General features: G+C 36.0%; 1 protein-coding gene and 1 long non-coding RNA gene across 2 annotated transcripts in view; one reads left to right on the forward strand and one right to left on the reverse strand.

Annotated features, from left to right (window-relative positions):
• The window catches only part of LOC147910427 (uncharacterized), a 203,990-nt gene that overhangs the window by 115,547 nt on the left and 62,123 nt on the right, over nucleotides 1-26,320 (reverse strand). The gene's annotated exons all lie outside the window — the stretch shown is intronic.
• The window catches only part of LOC105154358 (aristaless-related homeobox protein A), a 141,463-nt gene that overhangs the window by 42,599 nt on the left and 72,544 nt on the right, over nucleotides 1-26,320 (forward strand). The gene's annotated exons all lie outside the window — the stretch shown is intronic.

Consider the following 26,320-nt stretch of genomic DNA (forward strand, 5'->3'; position numbering starts at 1 on the left):
GTTTTAAATAAAAATATCATCTAAATATAATAAATATTTAGTTGGCACTGTTCAAATAAATGATTTATTAAAATTTAATTTTTTTTCAATATAAGCTCTTGCCCGGTTAAGAAATTTTATTTATCTATTTTCGATAATATTAGACAATGTTCAGCGTTACGGTTCTCAGGCACAATTTCTCAGACACTTAAACGACAGTTAAAAGAAAAAGTTAAACAAAAGTTAAATATTCATCTTTTATACAGAGTACAACATGCGATAAGAAAATTTTATTTTTCATAAAAAAATCAAAGTCATCTTAAATTTTTTTAAGTAGCAATACAATTTTTTTTATAATATTATAGGAATCTTCAAGATAAATTCCAATCACTGTCAAAATGTCATTTTTATTAATGTTTTATTGATTTTATTGATACTTAATATCGAGTTTGTAACATTATTTATAATAGCAGTACTTACAACCTCTGACTAGAGTACAGAACATAAACACAGACATACACAGGTGTACTTATTTAATAAAATATTTAATAAAATCAAAGAACATCAATAAAAGTGACATATCGACAGTGATTTAAATTCGTTTTGAAGATTCTCATAATATTATGGAAAGAAATTGTATGGTGCTACTTAAAACAATTTTAAATGATTTTGATTTCCTTATGAAAAAAAATTTTTTTCAATTTTTTTATTGCATGATATAACCTGTATAAAATAAATAAATACTCACCTTTCAATCTTTTTTTTTTAATCATCGAAAGTATCTGAAAAATCGTGCGGATCGTTACGCTGAACACCCTGTATATTTTAATGCGAGTACCTGTTATATTTGCAGTTCTAACATAAAGCGAAGGAAATAAAGAGAGAGAGAGACCTTGTTTTTCAGCCTTTGTTGTACAGCCTTGCGTCGGAGGTATGTTTTAATAAACTACTTCTAATGAAATACCTTTGTAATATGCGATGAGTCAACCAGCCAATATTCATAACATGAAACTGAAGTAAACTTTTTAAAATATCTCATTAGTTATATCATGTGTTTCAATATCTATTACGTTTTAACTTTGTATTTTCGACTTATTCCCATTAAAGACACTTCGTATTTCTAACGTCGTAAAAATAAAAATAAATAGCGCACTTAAAGTTTGCTGTAAAAATAGAAATATATTACACGTGTAGATAAGGATCAATTAAACGGGATCACACTTAAACCAATTGACAGCAATTACATATGAAAAAAAAAACGGCAATAACGGCAAAGATCCATTATACCAGTTAAGTAATCGAACGTAACGAGATAATTACAATGTTGCTTTAAATAAAGAATACAGCGAAGAAAGCACTCGCATACTTGGCCACGAACAAGGCATTAACTTTTACGCGCATGATAATCTCATAATAGCGAGCCGACAAGCCTTATGCGTTACGATAAGTATGAAAAAAATGTCGGGGGACTCTAGCTTGCGATCAAACGTTCGCGAGCGCGCGCGCGCACCCGGTTTCGCGTAATTATCACGTCGTTAAACATAATTAACGTTATCGGGCTGCGAGATACGCATAATGCAGGCGTCGTTCGAACGAGTCTTAAAGCGAATACGCACGTGTGAATTTTCGAACAAATCGCACGATACGGAAGAAATGTAAAGAATCCATGCAAGAAGAACCGTTTCGATTCAACATTCAAATGTTGAAACTTTACACGTACAGTTCCGTATTAAATTATTATATAAACTGATGAACCGTATAATTTCTGAGCGGAAGACGTCAATTATTTGAAATCCTTCCTCGAAAGTAGATCGTGTGAATTCGGCTTTAGCGTGAAATGCAACAAACGCAAGTTAAATTCTTGATGTGAGAGCTTCGAAGAATTCTCGCGCTTTTTTCGAGATCAGTAGGAGATAAGATTGCTAGCAAATGCAGTAGTTAATACCGTAGAATTCGCGAGATTATCATGACCGTTCAAACGGTAATCGGCGAATTCGACTCTACTTTACGAATACCTAGAATGAGAAACGCATTTATATATCAGAAATGTTATAGAAATCGAAGCGTTAAGATAATTCAATTAATTATCACAATATTATTCGAGTTGCACTTCGTGTAACAAGGCTATTCAATTACGAAGTGGATTACGTTTCGCGGATTTACATTAGTATACAAAATAATCAACGAAAAATGATGATGACTGGTTTTCAGCGCAGCAGCTGAATCAAAAAAACTGTTCTTTTTCTAAAGTTCTTTTTCTCAAGTTCTAAACTGGTGCACACTGATGCATAAGAGTGAGACAGCTATAGAGAGTTCGTTTCTCTCTAACTTAGTGCACTAATTCAGAACTAGTCCAAAATTCTTCGAAAAAGAACAGATCTAGAGAGTTGTCGAGTTGTTGAAGACGTTCCAAGAGCTGCAGCCGCGTGCGGCTCTGAGGCCTAATGAGATCGTTCGTTACCAAACGAGAACACAAATGATTCTTCTTTTCGTTTCGTGGGCTCGGATCGAAAGTTACGTTACTTGCAGGAAGAAAAGCCGCACGTATCGCCTACGGGCACGAAATGAACTTATTAAAAATACAAATAAGCGTGACCGCGCGCCAGGCCCGAGCCAGCGATGCGACACGCATCGTGCGTAATGCGTATTATACGAGGTGGATAAAACATTGTCCTACCGTGGTGGCGGTTAACCTGCCGTGAAATTGGTAGGAGAGGAAAGTCGGACTGACGGCGGCCGAATCCGCATCGTCATCATCGGTTCGTCTCCGTTGCGAGATAAACGCCCACTAACACACAGCCGTGCACGTGCACTTGAAGAATGCACTGAGAATGCATCTATGCAATGTGCCTATAAAGGATCCGACGTATCGGTCGCCCGCGTGTTTGTTCAGGATCCTCGCCGATCTCTCTTTTTAGAGCACGCTACTTGAAAGTCATATCGCGATCGCGACTTTTTGCGCTATTATGTTTTATTAGCTTTCGCTAAGACGAGCTGGGAACTCAATTCTCTCGAACTATTAAGAATAATCGCGAGATTTTGCGACTTATAAGAGTATTTAAGAATCACAGTGCAACAAAAAATAAATGAACACGAAGTTACATTAACTATTTCAGTTTTTTTTTTGTTTTTGTTAAGTAACATTATTTTCGTATTTACTTCTCAGGTATTAATTAGAAGGCGTTGTATAACAGTAAATCAGTGGATATCGGTGCAGATTATCAGTCCTAAGTAACACTGGTGTGTGAGTAATCAGTGAAATTCATTTTCTAAAAAAGAAAGGAAGTTTCAAGTATTATATAATTAAAATATTTGCACGTCAATTCCAATATCGTATATACTTTAATTAATTTAATTTATATACTAAAGCAAGATTAGCTAGATTAGAGTTCACGTTTTATTGATTTTTTAGTTGAATTTCACTATAAATTTATTGATTATCAATAGCATACTTGGAGCTAATTAATGATTATCCACTGATTCAGAGAGTAAGTAACTTAAATGTAAATTGCCGGCTGGAAAAACTTAAATTTAAAGTTTCATATTACCGATAGCTAACGTAATATTTTGTAATTTTGTTCATTAATTTCTTTTAACATGATACTATTAAAAGTGATATAAGACTGTAATGTGGATACGCAATAAGTAATGAAAAGGCTTTATCGATCTAAACTGGAACTTAATACTTAAATAATATTTCGGTGTGAATGCATATCCAGTTCTATATATAATCCAAAATCATTTTCAGTCTTTAAACGTAATCTTAATTCGAACTGGGATAGTAATGTTATAAATTAACTATAATAAACCTCCTAAAAAGCTGTATATAATGTGCACCTTGAAAAGCTGCAAATAATTTATTGTAAAAAATAATATTGTTCTACATTAAAATTCAAAATTTATGAATTACGATTTACAAGAAGAATAAAATTTAAAATTAGTAACTCAGTGTATAAATAAATCAAACCGGATCTTTTATATTACAGGTACAATGTTCTCTTGAAGTACGCGATTGGTAGATTCAAACTTCCGCTCGGTAGTTTCCTTGAAAACTAGGAAAGGAACGTTCTGAAGGGAAACGAACGGTTATTATTTCCGAGATCTTTATTACGACAATCGAGAGCCTACCTGTAGGCCATTTCGACCATAATTTTCTTCCGCGTCTTTCCCTATGGTCGCAACGATGTCTGAAAACCCATGTTTATTTCCCATTCCTTGCCATGTCACATAAATTTTCTAATTTGTAAATGTGTATATACTGTGAAAACTCGATGAACTCGAGAAACTCAATATTCTATGAAATTATGTAATCCTAATCTTCGGTAAAATCCTAATCAAAGATTAGCAATTTATTTTGAATTTCGCTATTTCTGTATAGCAGAATTTAACTTTCTAAATACGAACTTGAAGCCTCTTAGAATTCTATTATTTGTAAAATGTTTGATTATTTCAGTATAATAAATCTTTGGTAATAAATTCATAAATGAATTACATTTATTTATAGACATACTTCATTGAGAAGTGTTGCAAAAAATTATTACCAAAAAAATTTCGATTTTGTAAACAATCTATTAAAGTTTTATGTTTGTTATAATACAAATTGTACATAGCAAAGTAAGATTTTTCCAATAAAATTTTATGATTAGTTTTGAATGATTACAAGTATTTAATTACAAAATGATGTACAGAAAGAAAAAGTCAATATAAAATTTTATATATTTTAAATTCGTGTTCTCGGGTATTTACGGTAAGATTAATTTAATTTTGGCTAATATTCTTTAATCGATGCTTAAAAAACAAACGACGTCAAGACGATATTTTCATCATAATACACGTTAAGTTGAAACGGGGGAAATTCTATTTTATTATTTCTTGCATAGAGCTGTTACAAATTTGACAGACTGTTGTACTCGAATGGTGGGTCGTTTACGTGGGCATTCGTTCAATTTGTCAGAAGCAGAAGAACCGCAAAGCGGATTCGGCGTCGCTTCCTGTCGCCTGCGCCGACCGCAACCGCTTCCCAAGAGCAATAAAGACCACAAATCCCGGTTTCTACGGAATTCCCGCTCTGGTTTCCGCGCCTTTCTGTCAATCCTATTATTAAGGGACATCAAGGAAGTTAGAGAACTCGCGTGGGTGGCCTGCGCGCGAAACAAACGAAAAATTGAACCGCGACGGAAAAATCGCTTGAGATATCCGTAGGTATATAACGGCTTTCATAGAAAAAGCTTTCATAGAAAATGCTTCCTATCATAAAAAAAATTGCTCTATATCATTTCCTGAATAATGTAAGTAATTAAACATAAAGAAATTAGTAAATCTTAAAATAAAACTTTTATCTGTATATTAAATTATGTTGTTATTGTTTATGTAGGTATATGTTATTTCGTCATCTGTTCATTAGTAAATAGTTGAGAATATAAAAAGAACATTGAATGATTTTAATATCTTGCTCAGTTAATTACTCACAAAAAAGGGACCCAATTGTTCCCCTCCGATTTTAATGAGTTTTTAATATGTTATTCTCCAGACAAAAATAAGCGACACGTATTTTTTTATATGTGCCCATACGCACTTTTAAGGGCTAAAATACTTCTTGGAAAAAATTGATTTTTTTCTTTCGAAGCAAATATCGCCGGAACAGTAAGAGATAGAAAAAAAATTTCTGAATGAAAATTGAATGGCACTAAGAGTACTTTAGAACAATAATAAAAAATTGTTTTCTTTATAAATAAATAATTTAAAAAAATTTTTTTTTATTATAATTCTAAAATACTCTTGAAGCCATTCAATTTTCATTTTGAAAATTTTTTTCTATCTCTTACAATTCCGGCGATATTCGCTTCGAGAGAGAAAAACCGATTTTTTTCTAAAGGGTGTTTCCCCTAAAAGTGCGTATGGATACGTATAAAAAAATACGTACCGTTTATTTTTGTCTGGAGAATAACACTGACTTAAAAGCTGATTAAAATAAGAAGAGAACAGTTGGGTCCCTTTCTTCAGTTAGTTTCTAAAAAAGAAATTTTATGAGAAGATATTAATTTTAGAAAATAAAAATATTACAGAAAAAGTTAAAACAAACTGATTGTATTATATTTTTTTTATCTCAACATTCAGTTATGAAGATAGAAATTGAATTATAACATTTAAAAGTTTCAGAAAATTTTTCATAAAAATTTATATCAATAACATAAAATTTTACAAGTATTTCTATAATATACGATTTGTTGCTAGTCTAAAAAAAAGTTCAAAAATTTATAACTAATTATATCGATCGCAAGACGTGTTTTTCTATAAGTTTCATCAGTATTCGTAGCGATTGGACTAGTAATTTGTTTAAAATGTTAAGTGTCGCTTGTGTTACGTTAATTCGTTACGTAAATAATACTGCTAAAGAAGTACGTGAAACACATATACATACACGCGGAAATGTCCGCTAACCGCTCTCGTCCGGTAAAGTCATCGATCGACTACGTGTGCCAGTCAGTCACGTGTTACGAGTTACGTTGATTCGTGGAATTGAACGCCGGAATTAATTCGGTTTGCAAGTTGATAGCCGCGAGATAGGGATAGCGAGGGTGGAGGAAGAGAGAAAGAGGAAAAGAGAACTTAGTACGAGCGATTGGGCAATCAGAATCGAAGAAGAGAATCGAGAGGAGATTGTAGGCCGTAATTCATTCGAGACACGGGGCACAAACCGAAATGGAAGTCGTGGTTCAAATGATATCGTGTTTTACATCTGTTTGATATTTAATTGAGAAGTCTGGCGATAATGATTTAGCGTCATATTTTTACATTATTAACAAAACGATATTTGATCGAGTATAGCAGCGAAGTTTAGCGAAACTTATTGAACGTAATAAAAAGTGTTAGAAGAGAGAATCTGTTCTGAAATTTCTTTTAAAAACTACAGATTAAGGGTTAAATTAAAAATTAAAATTCTCATAAAAGTGAAGTCAGCTAAAAATTAATCGTAGAATAATTTATGCTTATAAAGGGAAAGATAATTTTTTTATATATGATTGTAATCTACGGTAGTAAATAAATTATAACTGCTATCGATATTAACGCTGCCAGATTCAGAAGCATTATATATTCTTTTTTACTTATATTTTCTAAGGACATTTTATATACGTATGCATTTCTGCATATAATTTTATAAAAATCATCCAAATTTTTTTGAAAACTTAATAAAAAGAACGATCTTGCTGATTTAAAAATTTAACTATATAAACACAGTTCTAAAAATCATTTTGTTAGATCAACAAAATAATTATATAGGACATTCAAGCTAGAATGTCCAAACTTTTTGCAGCATTACTTATCGTGCTTGGGTTTCCTGCACAATTATTCCAATAATCTAACAAAATTATTTTTCCAAATCAGTATCTACGTATTAAAATTTTTTAATATTTTATCAAAACTTTTCCATGTGTATGCATGTTGCTGTAACATTATTCGACATTATTCGAATTGCAGATCCACCGATTAACATCGCACCGAGCAATAAAGATCTTCTCCTTCCTTCAAGTTATCTTTAAACCGTCTTCAAATTACGTTTATCGCTACGTCGCACTCGCATTTGTATGAATAATGATATCTCCATTTACGAAGCGCGTTCGGTGCATCATCGAAGGGAGATGCAAATCAATGTATTATGCCCAACAACTGTTCGTGCGTTTTCCATCCAGCGCATTATGTACGATGCGTGCCGATATCGTCTTCAGTTACGTTACGTCGAGAATATCCCGGTTGCGGGTCTATCATGTACGTTTCGATCCCTATTACCTCTGGCACACCAGAGCTACGCCCATCAATTTGCATTTCCATTCGCGGACTCAGTAACGTTATCGAGCCGGGCGTCGGCGTCGTCGGCGGGCCCGATGATCATCGTCGATCAAGCGGAATCGCATCTCGCGCCTCTAGAAACGTTTTGACCACAAGCGGACTGTTCTATCGGTTTGCTAAACGCCACATCGTGACTTTTGATCGTTCATACGTGTATCGTGCATGCGTGCTGCACATTGCACGTGTGCGAGTGTATCTGTATGTTGATACGCGACGGCAGGGTCGGGTTAGCTTCAGATATATTCAAATATTATATATATCGCTATATTATTCGCTATATTATTTTATATTATTCTCTATATCTCGATTTCTATTTGCTCACGTTTTCTCGATTTACGAATAAAATATATAGCAACATTTTCAGTATATTGTTATTTTTTACGATGCATTTAGATGCTATTCATGGTGAATCAATGCCACACGTAAATTATTTTTTATGTATTGACGTGATAAAATTTTTTATACGTAATTATTTCAATTTTATCTGCGCCGCTAAAGTAACACTTCGTGCTAATTTTGCGTTAGCTTGAGTCGTCAGACGTCAGACTTGAATTCTTTAGCCGACCCTGCGGTGCAGCAGCATGTGCAGGTGTGCGGGCCGAGGTCCGATGAATGTCCGGGTGGGTGTGCATGAATGCGAGAACGCGAGGAGAGTGTCGATCGTTGTGTTTCGTTGCTGCGGGTCGCGCCATCGAGGCCGGGATAATAATCTGCGCTTGCGGTTTCGCTCGGCGATCCGAATCGCTCTTGCACGATGCCAGGCACTGGCGCATGATCTTGTTGGTTTAGGGATATTATCGATAATTTGACAATCGACCGCCAGATACAACGCCCCTCTCGCCACCATTAACCGCCATGTATTGCCATTACGGGCAACACTCGAGAGTTGTACTCGCACTTCCAGCAGAACCAGCATAACAGTGGAGTGCAAATCAGCATTGTATAAAAGAGGCAATATTAGTTTCGATGGAACTGCGAACCCACCCTCTGTAAACGTTCGCATTACATAAAACCACGATATTTATCGCGTCGAAAAAATGCTGCTGGATGGAGAGAACAACGTTATTATCTGCACTTTCTATCGTAAAATGCGGAACAATGAATACATAATGTAGTAAAATTTGAAAATAGCAAAAGAAAAATAATTGTTGATTTTTAGATACCAATCTATTTATATAGTGAAGTATATTGTATGTTACTATGTATGCTATTATACAGAGTGTCTCAAAACTGACGATAAATATTTTTAAAAAAAGTCTAATACAAAAATGCCAAGACTATATAGTTTTCAAATAGAAAGAGTTTGAAAATTACGAATAACAGAAATAGAATTTCGTGCGTTTAGGGATGGCGAGATAATTAATATGAAAGTGCTGAATTTTGTTATTTTCAAAGGCATGAGCAAAATTCTAACTCTATTATTTGTAATTTTTAAACTCTTTCCATTTAAAAACTATCTTAGCCTCGGGATTTTTGTATTAAACTTTTCGTCTTAAAATATTACAAAGAATCTGATTTTACAATTTATCGTCAGTTTTGAGATTCTCTTTATAATATATATCATTAACGTAAATATCATTAACATAAATTTTTCAGCGAAAATCTTTATGATGTCCTTTTACATTTTTTAAAAATCTATGACATAGACGCAGAAATCATTATGCATGCTAGCTGTGATACACGAAATGACTACATACGAATATAATTTGCAAAAGGCATTATAAAGTATGTTACGTTTTTAAAGGCTTGTTTAATTCTGTATCTTTCCCGATCTGTCGCGTGCATCCTTTTTCCCATCTTTTCATCGCTTCGCGATCGCCAATTTTGCCGCGGCACAAATGGAAATCGATAAAAACGGGAAGATCGGCAGGAAGCAGCTGCACAGCCGGTCGGGTTGTCGGACTTCTTCCTGTTAAACAAACAGGGAGCGAGCGTGGCCAGTTTCTTTGGGAAAAACCGCAGACTACTTCCCTCGACTCGTTAACGAGATCCTCGGTGCTCGATCATGCAAGCTCTCGCGCCAATTCCTCGGCTTCGACTTCTTCCCCGAAACTCGACCGCAGGTTTCGCGCCGCGAGACCGCGAAGAAAAACGAATCTGGCGTGGCGAGCCGCAAAAACGAACGGAACAAACGCTTAAGAACACACAATGAGATACGAAAAATAAATCAAAATGCACGGGATCACATTTGCTTTGCATTAAAGGAAGAATCATTTTCGGATCGTTTGTCGTGCAAAAAATTAATAACCCGTTTGCGTTGAAGTAACATGTGGCGACTGCAACACTTAACTCATTATGCGTTACAGATATTTTTACAGCCAATCTTTATACTTTTTGCCAATCTTATAAATTCACGGTTTATAAAAACTGTGTTATTGACTAAAGATTTTTGTAACTTTTGAAAATAAATTGTATGTAAAACGGAACGGTAAAAGTAACATATTACTACTACTTAACCCATTATGGATTGTAGATACCTTACAGTTAATTTTTACAATCCCGTTTTATGACTTGATATGAAAACTATGGTCTTAACTTAACTTTTTATGACTTTTTAAAATAAAATATATGCGTAAAATGGGAACAACACACGATAAGTAATAGTACATAATTAACAAAAATAGTAGAAAGCTATTCTTCCAATTTTCTATATCTTGAGTAATTATTTAGCTATTTAGTCATTTAGAAAAATTTAAAATACCTCGAGTTATACGTCATTTACTATATGTTATTCATTGTGTTCTTTTTTATTTTTAACGCTTTTTAAAATATAAGGAAAACTTTAAAAATGCCAATAAGTTTTCCAGTATAATTTAATTTCCATTCCGTATAATATAAAAATGTCTTTGCAAAGTCGAGTACAGCTGCGAATCTTAAGTTTTTATTTGCAGTTATCACGATCGATGATAAAATTTCATCGAGATCTTTCATCTTCCTATGTAACTCACGTTTTCCAACGCAACTGGCGGATGGATACTAAGTATGATGTGGAAGCGTACGGTTATATCTTTCTTTTTCATGCGAGACCGCTACCTAGTCGACCGGAAGACGCAGGTTAAAACCTTCTTCCTTTCAATCTAGGCGGTGCAACCGGCAAGAAAGAAATCCAGGATATGCACTTAGCCGAGGCGGAAATGCGGCTTGTCTAATTTACGGAAACATTAAATCATCGAATGAAAGAACGCAATGAAGAAAAATTATTTTAAAGTGAGAAGCCCTTATGAAACAAATGTAAGGAATAAATTAACAGTAATATCATTTGAAGTTATTACTATAAAACGAGTGTCAACTTAGAATTTAAAAATTATATATTTTGCATATATAGCTATGAGCAATTGATAATATACTGTTTCTCTATATATTGATTGATTTTATAAGATCAGCTGATGCCTCATCATTTGTATATTTACATATTTTTGCATATTTCAATGTAATTATAATATATAGATATTATAATACTAAAATATAATTAATTACTAAAATTCTAAATGAAAACAATATTTCTTATATATATACTTAAATTATAACATCTATAATAATAGTCATTTTTTTAATAAATTGAAATCAAACTATTTGCCTCTTCTATCCACTTTCTTGGAATTCTTTCAATTCCACACATTCCCAAGGTATAAACGAATTTCAAAATGCTATTGTCGTCAAACTCGCATTTTGTTAGACTACTTCTTTAGTTCAGTTTTTCTTACTTCTTGTTTTTTTTTTATTTCATTCCCGAATAAAATGCAGAAGAAGATACAGCAAGAATCCGGAAATTATCGAGATATCGTCTCATTGGCTTCACGTCGGCCGCGAAGATTAACCAATCAAACGGATGTTGCCATCACACAATAGCAGACTTAATGAGTGTTAGCCGGGTCGCTTATCGATCGTTCAAGCCGATCGATGATCCCCTTTCTTCCGCCACTTTCCACGTCATTCCCGGGGCTCCTTTTGCTGCCCGATTTCTCTTCTCCCTTTTTCATCGCCTTCGCGGCACAATGCCTCCGCCGCCTGGTAGCACGATATCTATATCTTCGTCGGTCTCAGTCGGGCTCCCGAGAATCACAGTGGCCAAGGGAAAAAAGGGATTGGGGATCGATGATTGAGAAAGGAGAATAATGTTCCCGATGGCGCGTAACGAGTCCGGGGAACAATCAGGATGGATCTTCGCGACATCAAAGACGTTCTCAAGAGCGAATACAGAGTGGACCGATATGTAATGAAGTATAAAGATAGAACCAATAATATACGATAAGTAACAGAATATAACATTCATTATCAATGAATAATAAAATAACGAACACAAGAAGCGATCACAAAGATCGAAGATGGTATCATAGTTGCACCAGTTCTTGTTCTTTGATAAACGTTCTACCTATGCAATTTGAATGTACACGAGCTATTATCAATAGTAGTTTTAGAACTTCACTTTCTAAGATTTTAATTTTCTAAATCTGGATCAGCGAATAATCATTGATATCAGTCTCAAATGTATCATTAAATAATAAGTGAAATTTAACTGAAAAAGAAAGGGAGTTTGAGCATTATGTAATTAAAATATTTGGATTTCAATGTCATATGTATTGCACTAAAGTAAGGTTAGCTAGATTATAAATTCCAAGGAATTCATTGATTTTTTGAATTTCACTGTGAATGATTACCCAGTGACATACTTGGGACTGACATCAGTGATTATCAGATTTAGAAAGGAACAAAGCTGTACTTAATTATTCTACGCTGTATGTATTGTGTGATTTTATTTACGCGCTACCAATCACTGGTACCGTTTGTTAAGAATCATAATTTTCTAAGAAACAAATAGTTACAAGCTCTAGCCTCGTTAACCGAACACGAGTGACCCTCGGGGTCAATAAATCCTCTATCGCTTGCTCGTGTATATATTTCGCTAAATTATGATCTTACCGGTATTATAATAACGAATTGAAAGGGGGCGAGGTTCGCATGAGTTGGGTACCGAATGCATAAAAAGCCTCATTTAATTAAGCACTAGCTCATAAAGGTCAGCGGGTATCGGCGAGCGTATACTATTATACATAGCCGGAGGTCCTCGAATTAACTCTTACACTTTGAGAGTGATGCGCACGATCGATTCCTGATCGACGACGTTACCAGGCCCAGCTGGCCCCCTGCCCTCCTCCCTCAATTGGGTCTCTTTGATCTCATCCAATGATTCGGCGTAATGGGGTAGCGCCGTAGGGAGCGTACAGCTACGACTAATGACATCATCGTGACGCAATCGTTTTCTTTTAGTGATTGTCGTGTAGCGAGAGAAGAGAGAAAAGAGAGACGGTGAGACAACATCGTGGTGAACGAGATCATAATGGACGGGCGACGCGGTTAGTTATTTATCATGATCTCTCGACCGATCGCCGATGGAATCAACAATCGTGAGACTCCAAATCCGGATTTCGAAGTAACGCAGAATTCTAAGGATCGAAAAAGTAGGCGACTACCACCGTTTAATCTATGAAATAATCATATCTCTCTCCCGTAAGAATAAAAAACTGGAATGAGGAAGGAGAGATACGGTAGCATTTAACGGTGTTCGATATAAGCGACGAAGTTTTCCTCGGCTCGTAATTATGGTAAGGTTCGACGTACCGCAACTTCATCAGACGCGATGACCGCTTTTATCTCCATAACGACATGCATGTGTCTTATCACAGCCTTTTACCGCGTGTAATTTAGTAAATGCGCAGTATTTTTGAAATAAGTATCAATTAATTATGTCGTAGAGTTGTATCGAGAGGCATTGATGTAATTTCCTGTAATGTAATTTTCTCTATCACTGATGGTGCGTTCTCAATGACTATCGTGATGTAAAAATCATCAAAGATAAAAGCAGAGTTTTTAACTTTAAAAAGAATATTTTACGATCTATTTATTTTATAGTATCTATATAATAATGTAACGTGTTTCCGAACTAAAGAAACTTTAGAACTCTTTAAACATCGACTAAGCATATACGTATTTAAATAAAAATTAACAGTTTTAATTAATTATTTGACCTTTCTATTTGCATTTAATATACAATGAGTAATCAGTGTGTTGAGAATCTGCGAAAATAATTTTACACGAGGAAATAATTTATGTAAAATGTTAGAATAATAATGTCGATCCCTCTCCTTCCTCTATAAATCTAATATAATAACATTTAAACGCAGGCTCGATGCTTGCTCGCGCGCGCGTTAAATATAATAATTTCCTGAGCAGAGCATAGAATTAAGAAACACCCGGCGCGCAGGATTAAGAAATTACGTAAATCTGGAGCGTAGAGAAAGCGGCGCTCCGGATGAAAAGCGATCGGTGAAATTACAGCTTCGGTATGCGTCACCTGCCCTTAATTTATATGTTTGCTGGCGGTATACGTCACCGATAATTTATTGTTTAAGCGATTGAGAGATAGCCATGAGTACGTAGCAGTCCGGGACTCCTCGGAGTCCGGGCGGTTAGAAAATCGCGCGCGAGGGCGGGATCGAAAGTAGCGCGGGGATAATTATTTGTAGCCGCGGTTTAAACGTACGTAATTTCGAAAGTCGGTAGCGGCAATCGATCATCGAGATCAGATACAAACGGGCCTCGGAGGATAAGCGACGGGGCCCCCGCGAATGCGGCGGGACGAGGGAACAAGGAGCGTCGGGACCCCGAAGATAAGCTCACGGCATGGGGTACTCGTAATTATCGAGACATGAACGGTCGATGATCCTCTCGAGAGCTACTTATTTCGCCACATCATCGATATCGCCCGTACGCCTCTAATCGCTGATCGGTCATGCACGTTTAACGTTGTACTGCGTAACGACGAACAATGTTAATGCTGAAACGCTCACGAGAGGAACGATCTGTACGATTTTAACCAACTATAATGATTATCAATTAAAATTCCCGGCTACCAGAACAAAGAGGATATCGTTTTGTACTTAGTCAACCAAGTCTGAAGTTGAAAATAAAAATGAATTTTGTCAAATGCTTGCTACAAATTTTATCAACAAAGAGGCAGGAAGTTTGATGCGAATTCTGTTATATTTAATGTTAGTGGCAAATATATATAACAAAATTCGCTGATAAAACATAACAGCAAATTGTAATTCGATAAACTTGCTGACAATCTGATAGCAAATTTACTGACAGAAAAAAAAATAGTTGTGGCAATTATAAAATACAATTCTAAAATTTAAATACTTGCAACTAAATTTAAAAAGTAATAAGAACTAAAGTAATATCGAATACTATAAAAATTAGATGCAAGTACTTAAATTATTAGAGTTGTTAATTTAGTAGTTATCAAAACTATATTTTTCTCTGAGTGTTGATGGTAAGAACTAACTAAAGCCAAAACCGATCAAAACTTTGCTTGATATTTGCTGGCAATTTGTTCTTATATTACAACACTGTTAGACATGAAAGGAGCAACGGTAATCAGTTAAATAACATTTTGTAATTTTTTTCTTCGTGTGTGTCAAAATATTAATTAATCTATTTCTGTGGTTAGTTTTAAGTAAACATCATCCATATTAACGTTTGTATGTAGTAAATGATAAACTTGAATCAAATTGAATACATTTTCTTGAGTTAATTTGTTAGATTAATTCAACTGTTTTAATCAAATTAACGACATATTGGGTAGGAACAGTGGCGAAATTCCACCTTAGAAATGATTAAAAATAACTCAAATTGAGCATAATTATGAATTTAACAGTATATCAGCAAGTTTTGTTGGCAAAATACAAGTTTAATGCGGATACAGTTGATGCCAATTTGGTGAATATTTTGAAAGAATTTGCCAGCAATTTGTAGGCAAATTGTGAAAATTTTGCTGGGTAATTATCGCTCTGATAACACAGAAATACCTGTTTAGATGGAATCTCCTCGGGCCAGGATCCGCGAGATTCATTCTAAAATCTCGGGTTCGCGGATAAAAAATGAAGAAAAAAAATTGCCTGCACCTGGGAGGACTTGCGTATAGTGGCGGTGCTACGTATACACTGCACGGCACGAGAACGAATTCCCGCTAACTGGATTTTCTGCGATAAATCAGCTTAACCGAGTGCGCGTTCGCCGGGCCGAGGCGTGGCTAATGAAGCATCCGCGAGCGAGCGGGACGTGTCGATGATCGGCAGTTTCGACGGCGGCCCGAGTTTCTCACCGATTCTTCTTCCTTCCTTCCCCCGACTTCCTTGCCGAAGCACCGCGTTAACGGATCCACACGAACGTGGCAGGCTCGTTTATAACTCTCTGCCTCTTTCGCATGGTGAAAAAAAATCGCGACGCGGCCTGCGTCCGTATCGTTTATCAATCGGCCGCGCCGTCGGGCCCCGTCACTCGTTACCGTCCAGGAATTTCAGTACTTAAGCCAACGCTCGCCAATTTAGTATATTGTCGATCTATCCGATTTCAATCTTGCCGAGAACGAGGGATGCACAGAGAATGAGAGCATCGCATCCGACGTTGCATTCTCCCCGCGCTCTTTCGCTCCAGATAGGAGAATGATGTAACGGACATTCTCTGGTACACGCGATAAATTCCTGTAATTTTTATCGAGATACTTATCAACGTGGTATACGTATCATGTTGGTCCAGAGAAGGTACAATGTTTACAGATCATTAAGACTATTTAATAAAGTGTCTATCGCGAAGATGAATAATATTCTCAATAAAACTGCCTTACTTCTCGTTCAGATTATTTGCAAATGTTGCGTATACATTTACGTGAGATACGTATCTAGACTCCCTGTGCTTCAGCTTCTTCTTTCAGTTCCTTTGCACTCTTAAGGTATATAAATTTATACTTTCTAAATTCCTCGTGGAATGAAATCTCATTCTAGAGTGAAAATTCAATCAGTCTTGAAAAAGCAAAATTCCATTTTCTTTATCGATAATATTTATGAGTGAGATTTTAGAATAAGAATTCACTCTAAGGCCTTTTTTCATAATATATGATTATCTGAAGGTTAAAGAAAATTATCAAGAAATTTATGAATAAATTTCATTGATAAATTTCTTCGTAATCTTTAATTTTTAGATGACAATACATATTGTGAAAATGGACCTAAGAGTTTCAGAAAGTATGAATTGTCCATACTATATTTCCAATAAAATAGCATATATTTGTACATATCGTTACATACAAAGTAAAGATCTTTCAATCAGAGTGGCCATGAGATAGCAACCTATGATATATTGGTCCGACATTTTTTGTCAAATTTGCTTTAGTCTATAAAGCGAGATAGATATATCTTTGAATGTATCTATTTTTGAATATATCTCTTTTATCTCATATCATTACAGAGCAAGATAAAACATGTCTTTGTTTGATGATTTTGACGGAAAATGTTGGACCTGTGATTATAGTTAGACTTTTACTAGATAGTCTCTAATACAAAATATTTACTTTGTATTATATCTCCTAAATTCTTCGATAATTAATTTTTCGGAGCTGACTTGACCGGAGCTAAACATTACAGATGCTGAGTCCGTAAGACTTACTTAATTTATGTTAATTAAATGGGACTAATTAAATTTAAACAAATAACATAATTCATATAAAAAAAGAATAATTATATGCATTTATATTATCTATATATATATTTAATAAGAGGAAATGTATTAAATTTTAATAAATAATTGTTTGAACAGTATCAATGTAACATTTATTTTCGTAAAATAAATATTTGTTAAATAGAAGAATATAACAAATCAAATTATTAATTCTTATATCAAATAAATATGTATGTATATATATATATATTTATTGTACATTTAGTAAATATTCAACTGATACTATTCAATTAAATATTTATTAAAATTTAGTACATTTTTCTCCTTGTGCAAGTGTTTTATTTTAACAAAAATAATTCAAATTTTCAGATATGACATAAAAAAATTAAATTAATATTTTGATAAAGACATTATAACCTTGATTATAACTAAGTTTTATGATAAAATAGATCCAATAAATTCATCATCAGCTCCGGAGGGTTAAAAATCATAATTCTTTCTAAATAAAAGTATGTACAAATTATTTATTTTAAATATATTAGATACAAAGCATTACTTAAGTCTTTAATTTGTAAGGAATCTTGTTTCAACAGTAATTTAATTTGAGATTAAATCGCTGAGATATCTGATATATCGATAAATGATATTGAAAAGTCGTATGACAAATGACGTTATATAGATAACCGACACACTCAGTTGTTTTATAAAATGACTTAAACGTTACTGGCTAGCTCAAGAAGCGATTACACAAATGTATCTTATCTTTAACAGTCCTATCTGCAGAACGAATATACATTGCAGACAATTCAGTAGCTCGTAAAATCTCATCTCCTTTATCGTGTCACTCATATTGTCCGCTCTAATCTTCTTTACTTCCATGTCCACAAGCATTTCTTATCACGTCTAACATGGTTACCAGCGCGATCGCTATCGCTCATAAAATCGCGAGAACCACCTCGCTTGTCGAGGCACCCGAGTTGCCATTTTAAGCAACCGATGTTATTCCACCCTTCGCCCTGCATCTCCCCCCTCACACGCAATTGCGCGTTGATACTCTGTATACACTGTGGAATCGTATCACTCTGCCTCTCATCCATCGTTCTCTCTCTCTCTCTCTCTCTCTTTCTCTCTTTCTTATTCTGCTCCTTGTCGAGTCTCTCATCATCTTCCACGGCAAAAGAAGCGAAGAGAACGCGAAACCGTTTTGGATTGGCGGTTTTACCGGACTCCTCCATTGGCGGGCGTTCCGTGTTCGAGGCGGACCGACCGACGAGGGCGGATCCCGGCCTCGACCGGAGAAGCCGGACACGATCAAGCCGTCTCCACCAAGACGGCAAACAGCCGCGCGCACCATTCGAAAGTACTCTCGGTGGGGAAAGGAATTGCCTCTCGTAGCTCTTCCGTCCCGGCCGGTGGAAACGGCCCCACACACCGGTTCGCGCAGCCGCGGCGTACGCCTCTCGCTCGTTCCCGGCTTAAGAAACGACGACGCGACGCGACGCGACGCGACGCGACGCGGCGCGAACGAACGAGACCGCGATTTTTCTTCTTATTTCTCTCCTCCAGGATATCTCTCCCTCTCCCCCTATCTCTCATCTTTTCTCCCTCTCCCCGGCCCTTCTTGGTTTCGGTATACACGTACGGGGTACGCGAGTTCTCGCCCGGGGAGCAGGCAGGTACACGGGGGGAGAAACCGATCGGCCACGCGGGTGATCCCTTGTTAAACGGACGTGAGGAGCAGATAAGGTGCGAGAGGTGTCAGGGGAATCCCGCGGAAGTAAGCCCGGAGCCGAAAGGCGGAGTTGTGAAAGAGAACGAAGGGACATCACTCGAAGTAAACCTGTCGACGCACCAAGGTCAGTTTCCCGACTTTCTGGATACATGAAACGATGAAACGAGAATGCTTTGAGTGCTGGGCAAGTGATTTATTTATTTATTTTTTTTTTTTACAAAATATGTGGTCGGATATAACGTGCGTCTGACGTATCGCTTCGAAATTCTCGAAATTCTCGAAATGACACTTTGCCTCGCTTTCGAGCCTTTCACGTGTAACTTTCTGATCGAGAAGTGTAAGTAATATTGATATGGAATATATTATATGTCACAAATGTTTTATTATTACTGCTCGCTTCATTAATTAATGTATCGAAATGAATTTTTTTAGTTCGAGTGTTTCACGTGATGAGAATTAGATCGTGTAATTAAGGTTGGCTTCCTCAGAGTGTAAAATATTTCTTTAATTTTAGTGTATAATCGTGGATTATTATAAGGATGATACATTCACTAACTTCTACGGTTATTTTTCATAAATTTCATAATTCATGTCGCTAACGATGTTAAAAATGTCAAATTACTTTCGAACAAAAATGATTACAACTAATTAGACTTTAAACGAACAAATATATTGTAATCTTCAATTTAATTTTCAACGTAGGCGCATGTACGTAAGCATTTCCGTTCAAAAACAGAGTTTCATGCGTAATTATCCACGTAATTGAAAGTCAACAGACAAATACGTCTTTTATTTACATAAAAATGTCTTTTACATACTTTCAACTTTCTCCTTATGAATCATTCTTGAAGGCAAAGTTACGTCGAAGATAAAAGCAACCATTGGACACTGCCTAATCTCTCTGACATCTCTCTTTTTTTTATTTCATGAAAAGAAAGCAGCTTTTCGAAAGTGTCAAAAAAATCTTTTCATTGCAACGTAAAATACAAAGCAGCACATATAAATACCTTTCTCACGATACGGTATACTTTCTTCGTCTTTCGCGAATTAACATATAGCGGCTTCAAGCGCCGGTCATCGCGATCAGAATAGACCTATCGTCATGTAGCCGATTACCAATGCTAACAATGTTGAAAGGGTTAAACGACTTTGACGATGCGTAAGCGATTCGATCGCTATACGCGTTTGTGCGTGCGTGACGCGTCAGCGTTGATGAACGACCCGATCCCAGAGATACAACCCTATTACGTCTCTATAAAGGCGAAGGTCTGGGCGGCGTGGAAGGAGCGCGACGTCGACGTTATTACATAGTTACGTACGGGATCGAGCGTCGGAAGTTTTCATCGATAAAAACTCGATTAATCATCGCGTTCCCCGCGACAAACGCCTCCTCGCCTCGCCACGGCTCGAGCTCGACTCGCGAAGAAGGAGAAACAAAGAGGTCGAGGGAACCACTTTGTTGTGCTGATCGGAGCAACAAACGCAACGACGAGAGTCCGGCATTCACGTCCCGCTGATTTACGATCCGGCCGCGCGATTATTCGGGATTTCTTGCCTGCAATAAACGTCCGTCACGTCGCGGCGGCGGCAGCGGGTTTAATTTGACTGCGTTTATAACAAGGTATCGCGCGTAATGGAGCACTAGCCCGCCGACAGGCTCCATTACAATCAGGATTTTCCTTCCGGGCCTGAGGGCAGGTTCTCCCGCCTTAATTGGATTTTATTTGCTTAACCCTCGCTCTCGCGCAGCTCGCAGACGTCTCCGTCGTCGACGACGACGGCGATGTTGGATTGAACGACTCTGACTTACCGTCGTTGCCTCCAGGAAGAGTCTTTTTCTTTTTCTCTTTCTCTCTCTCTCTCTCTCTCTCTCCCTTTCCTCCAATGCTTCTCATTTGCATATAAATAATCATAATGATCCAGCTGCCACAGTCGGCAGAATGTCGGAATAGTAGCGTTGTAATAGCGATCGAGTGAGGCAGTCCTTTGAATCAGTCCACGAGCGTTTAAATACGATTAAACTCAATTTTCATGTACGTGTACTTGATTAGAAATGTGTCTGATATGAAGGATTTATAAAGTTACCGTTTCCCATAGCTTATGAAAACGTACAAATACGTGACTGATGATGACAAATGACTTAAAGGGCCGTTCTGGGTGGGCTATACGTAAAGAAATTTCAGTATTAGTTGTATCTTGTGTCATTACGTCACCGACGCTGATTTAATCACATAATTGCAGTCAGAAAGGACGATAACCTTGAGCAATATCTTTGTCTTACATTAGTACATTTATTAAAGGACTTCGTACTAACTATATGGAATATTGAGAAATAAATTAATTTTTTCACGTAATATAGTTTATAATGTGGTAAACAGAAAAAGTTAGACACAAGATTTAACAATGGATATAGTTTTTAAGCTATGATATATCAAAAGTACTCTGAGAGCACAAGTTCTATATTTTTAATAAAATTCTTGTCATGGCTTAAAAACTATTCATTCTTGAGTCTTATGTCTGTGACATTTGTTTTATTCACCACATTATAAGTAACATTATGTGTGAATTAAAACTAAATTCTTTACAAGACTTTAAGTGTGCTATATAATAGCGCAAATTAAATTAAATTAACAAGAACAAAGACTCTTAATATTAAAAAAACAATGTAAATACTCGAAAGGGTATTTAAGAGTCAATTATAAAAGTCATAAAATATGAAAAATCAAAGCGTAAAAAATATATTACACTCTGTAATTTTTTTTTTTTTAGATTTAAACGATATAATTCATAATATTATATATAATATGAAAATTAACTCACACATTTAACCGGGACTCAATTTTCTATGATTGGTGCGAGATTCTTTGTAATTTTGCGCTCAATTTTTTATATTTATCCAAAAAGAATAGAATAATTTAGTAGCTTCAATTGAGTGCGTTCAATCGCGTCTGCACGTTACGTTTCCTGGAATTAGCCTTCGTCAGAAATAAATTTTCCGCGAGGTGCATCCCACGTCAGCATTCGGCGTACGACGTTTCATTACGAGGGAGTAATTAGAGAATTGTGCCGAACGCCGCGCGCGGAACGCGAAGTCGCTCGCCGCGACTTAATTAATTTCGCAGGAGAGATGAGGAACAATTTGCGATTATGCTGCACATCGCGCGTACGTGATGTTTAATCACGTACGGATAATTAAACAATTATTCGTAACCTTAGATGGTAATCGGCGCAACTTAATTACGCATGAGGAGGCGGTATATCGCGCCGCGATATGCTACACGGCTATACGAGATCATGCCATGCGAATACAAGATTTAATCGAGAGGAAATAATCACAAAATTACCTTCCGCAACAGTGAATTTAGGACGGGCATTCAATACGGTGTAATTGCTTTTGTACAAGTAATTCTTTGGATCCCGTCCCGTAATGCCGTATTCGTATCTTGGCTTACTTTGCAATTTAGATGCATATTATTTGTTAAGGAACTACGCGAACATAATAGACTGATTAGATCTCCAACTGCATTTCTCTAAATTCTCTAACTGCACTTTCTTCGTGACTATACTTAAAGCTTAATGAAAGATATCTGATATTTGTTTTTTTTTTTTTTTTAACATGATACGTGAATGGGCACGTAAATGTAGCAGATACGTGAACTTTATTGTTTAACGAACATTTATACGCAAACTTATTGCTATTACGTAACCTGTTTATCTACCGTTTTTTCATTTGCAGTTTCCCGACTTGATTTAAAAATGTATTGTAATTTGTATGCAAGACGCATTTCTCATTTTATTGTTTCCTAAGACTGTAAGTAATTTAATTAACGGTTTATTAATAATTTTACCCGTCATTAAAAGGGTGCCAATTATTTCTTTCCGATGCAGCATTTAATTGAAAAATCCTCAATAAACATGCGTATGCGAATCACTCAGTTACTCATGAGGAATCGCAACGTAGCTGCCGACGGCAGTCAATCTACGGACTAACGCTTTTACCGTCGGCAACAGAGTAGAAAATTGCGAATCCATATAAGTAACGATGTAAATAACGATATACTCACGTATAGCTAGAAGTAACATTTTTCTGGCGCTACATTCATCGATTCTACAACAAAGGCCAAGCCGCAAGTATACATAACAGTATGATAAAAGATAAACTACAGTTACAACAATGCTTGAAAAGAACAAGTACGAAAGTTTGTAGTTGCACTAAGAACTAAGCTAAAAAAAAAAAAATCCGCTAATAAATCTCAATCTTTCCGACGTTACTTTCGTTCCTTACAATAATTTAACACGTTATCGCTTTTACAAAGGCCTTTCTTTTGTCGTTCCTCTGTCTGCGTCGCAGGAAAAGCGGCGTATTAGTTGTGATGGTAAAGTAATCGCGCGTTTTGCACGGTTAGCTTACGTTCGCCTTGGTGATTCTGGTCGCACTGCGAATCACCGGCTAACGACAGTAAGTACGATAATTGCGCGGACGAATCGTGTTTTTCTACAACAAATAAAATTGACGTAGAGACGCGCGTTAGGTGCGGAAGGAGGAAGGGCAAAGGTGGGAACAACACTCTTAATTGCAACTCAATAAGCATTAATGATAGCGAGCGCCAATTACTCAGAGGACGGATGTCCAGGCAGATAAAACGAACACGGGAACGCTCTCCTTTTCGCCGTAGGAAAAATCTAATTGATCGAGCAATGTAAATCTTCCGGACTGTGAGTCGAGTATCGAAGTTCTTTTCGCAGACTCTTCTAATTCTAGAATATAACGAGACATATCGGATATCTAACTGAATTCATTCTCTTAAGACGCTTTGAAATAGACGTTCAGAATAATTAGATCTATCAAAGTAATTAGATCTATCTACGTATGAAAGAACAGTTTTGTTGAAATGTCTAAAATAATTATGGGGAACACTCAAACTAGTTGCTAAAATTTTTACAGCATTGATTTATATTTGAAGTTCCTACACAATTATTTTGATGATTTAACAAAATTATTTTCATATGATATTCTAGCAAAATCATTCGTGAATAGAAATAACACACACACACACACACACACACACACACACACACACACACACACACACACACACAAGTGAAAATTTTTGATAAAATTATGATTATGATTAAACTGATTTTTTAATTAATATTTTTTAAATAATTATCTACTTTTTATGTGTATACTGCACGTTTAAAGAAGATTGTAGGGCTCAATTCCGATTTTTGATTCTTTCTTTTCTTCTCGAGAACTAAAAGAGGTTTGTCTCAGAATATACAAACGCGAGAGTGTTTCGTGAAGTTAGAGCTTCCGCGCAAGGATTAACATTGCAAATAAGAGGGTCTCCGATAAAGTCGGAGAGTGGTCCACCGAGCATCGGGTAAAGACCGAGAGAAATAATTGGGCTGCGGCTTTTTTCGCGGGATCAGCTCTTCGCCCTTCGGTGAGATTATGAGTAATGCGTTCTTCGCCACGTCCTCCGCGCCAAAGTCGTGCTTTCTTTCTTCTTTTCTCGCGCGAGGAAGCTTCCATCTCGCCTGATCCTCATTTACCGCTCGTTCCTTCCTGCACGCTGATAGAGACCGGCTCTCTCTCTTCGTTCTCGATCGTCCCATTAGCGTAATGGCTCTCGCGGTATAGTCTTTGCATTTAACCCACCCGAATTCTCCTCCGTTTCTTGTTTCAAAGCGCCAGGAACATTATTCTCGTATTCGAAGCGCTCTTGTTTGCACAAATCACGTCCAGAGTCGTTTATTACTTCACTACTTTGTACGTCTTGTATACTTGAACGTCTGTATTTTTTTTATGTTATTCAATTTGCTTTAAATATATGTCTTTATGTGATTTATAATCTAATAAATATTATTCCGCTCATAATCAATCTTCTTCAAAAGCCGATTACATAATTCTAATCACTCTTTTCTACTTTTCTCAGGATTCGTTATGTAAAATCTCATTAAATAGAAGTTTAAAATATATTCAGTTTGCATAAAAAATGACACAATCGTGATTTTGACAAATGTAGATGAAAAAATTCGTCTTTCTATAGTACAAATAAAAAGTGATTATAAGATTTGATAATTTTAGTACACTACGTGTTCTCGCATATTTCTATCAATGTGATGAGATCAAAATGAGTTCCTCTGTTTAGAATATGCGAGTATATATATATCGAAACGATGCGCAGCAATTTCGAGCAAATCTCATCTAAATTGGTTTTTAATTGAGATAATTAACGCGCCGAACACATGTTGCTGACATAACGAGCATATTACAATAATAATGATTACATAATACGTATGACGTAATGCCATCACATCACGCTTCAACCTCTAATATTAATCTTCTTGTCTCATCGCAATATATCTATGCTGAAGTTTTATAACAAAAACTTCGTTAGATAATACATAATCAAAAATAAAAATGTAAGATTCCGACTGTCCCAAACAAATTAATGAGAATCACTAATAAGAGGCATAATAAAGTTGACGGATCTAAACATATTTTCGAATGAAAAATAATATTTAAAATAATTCATAATGTGTTTGCTTTTAGGAAGTTTTGTTCAAATAAAACAATTTACTAAAAACTTTAGTTATCAAAAAATTGAAATGGCGTTTTCCGGGAAATAATATTCATCTCTTTATTATAATCTCAATTATAATCTCCTTTAATATTATATTTGAAAGAAAAACACTTATTTTATACACGAATAAGAAAATCAAATTCTCATAGTTACTCTCATAGTAAGAATTTAAAAAAAGGCTATATTTAACGTAACAAAAATGCGTATTTTTCTCTCGAGAAAATATGATTTATACGTGACCGAATTTTCTTTCTCTCGTTCGAAAGTCGAGAGTCGGCGTGAAAATTCGCGCTACTTCTACGAATGACTGTACCGCTTAGCCGTAGTGCTTGGTATAAATTCTGATAGGGAGGGCAGGTTTTAATAAGAGAAGGATTGAGAGCTCGACCGTGCCTGCACTACCACGAACCGGTGGGCTCTGTCCCTCTCGCAGGACGCCGAGATAGCAACAATAAATAACTTGTCCCCGTGCCGGCTAAAAGCATCCTACCGATCCTCCCGGTGACCGCCGTCGCGTTGCTTTAAACCGACGACAGTGAACTCACGATTTTGAATGCCAGTCATGGACGTTTCGAAACTGGAAAGATGCACTTGCAACCCTATACTTAAAGAGGAGTTAAGAATTTCTTTGATTTTCCAGTATATAATTTAAAAA

This window comes from Acromyrmex echinatior, chromosome 2 (genome assembly GCF_024713525.1).
Source record: "Acromyrmex echinatior isolate Ae372 chromosome 2, ASM2471352v2, whole genome shotgun sequence".
In the NCBI taxonomy this organism is placed as follows: domain Eukaryota; kingdom Metazoa; phylum Arthropoda; class Insecta; order Hymenoptera; family Formicidae; genus Acromyrmex; species Acromyrmex echinatior.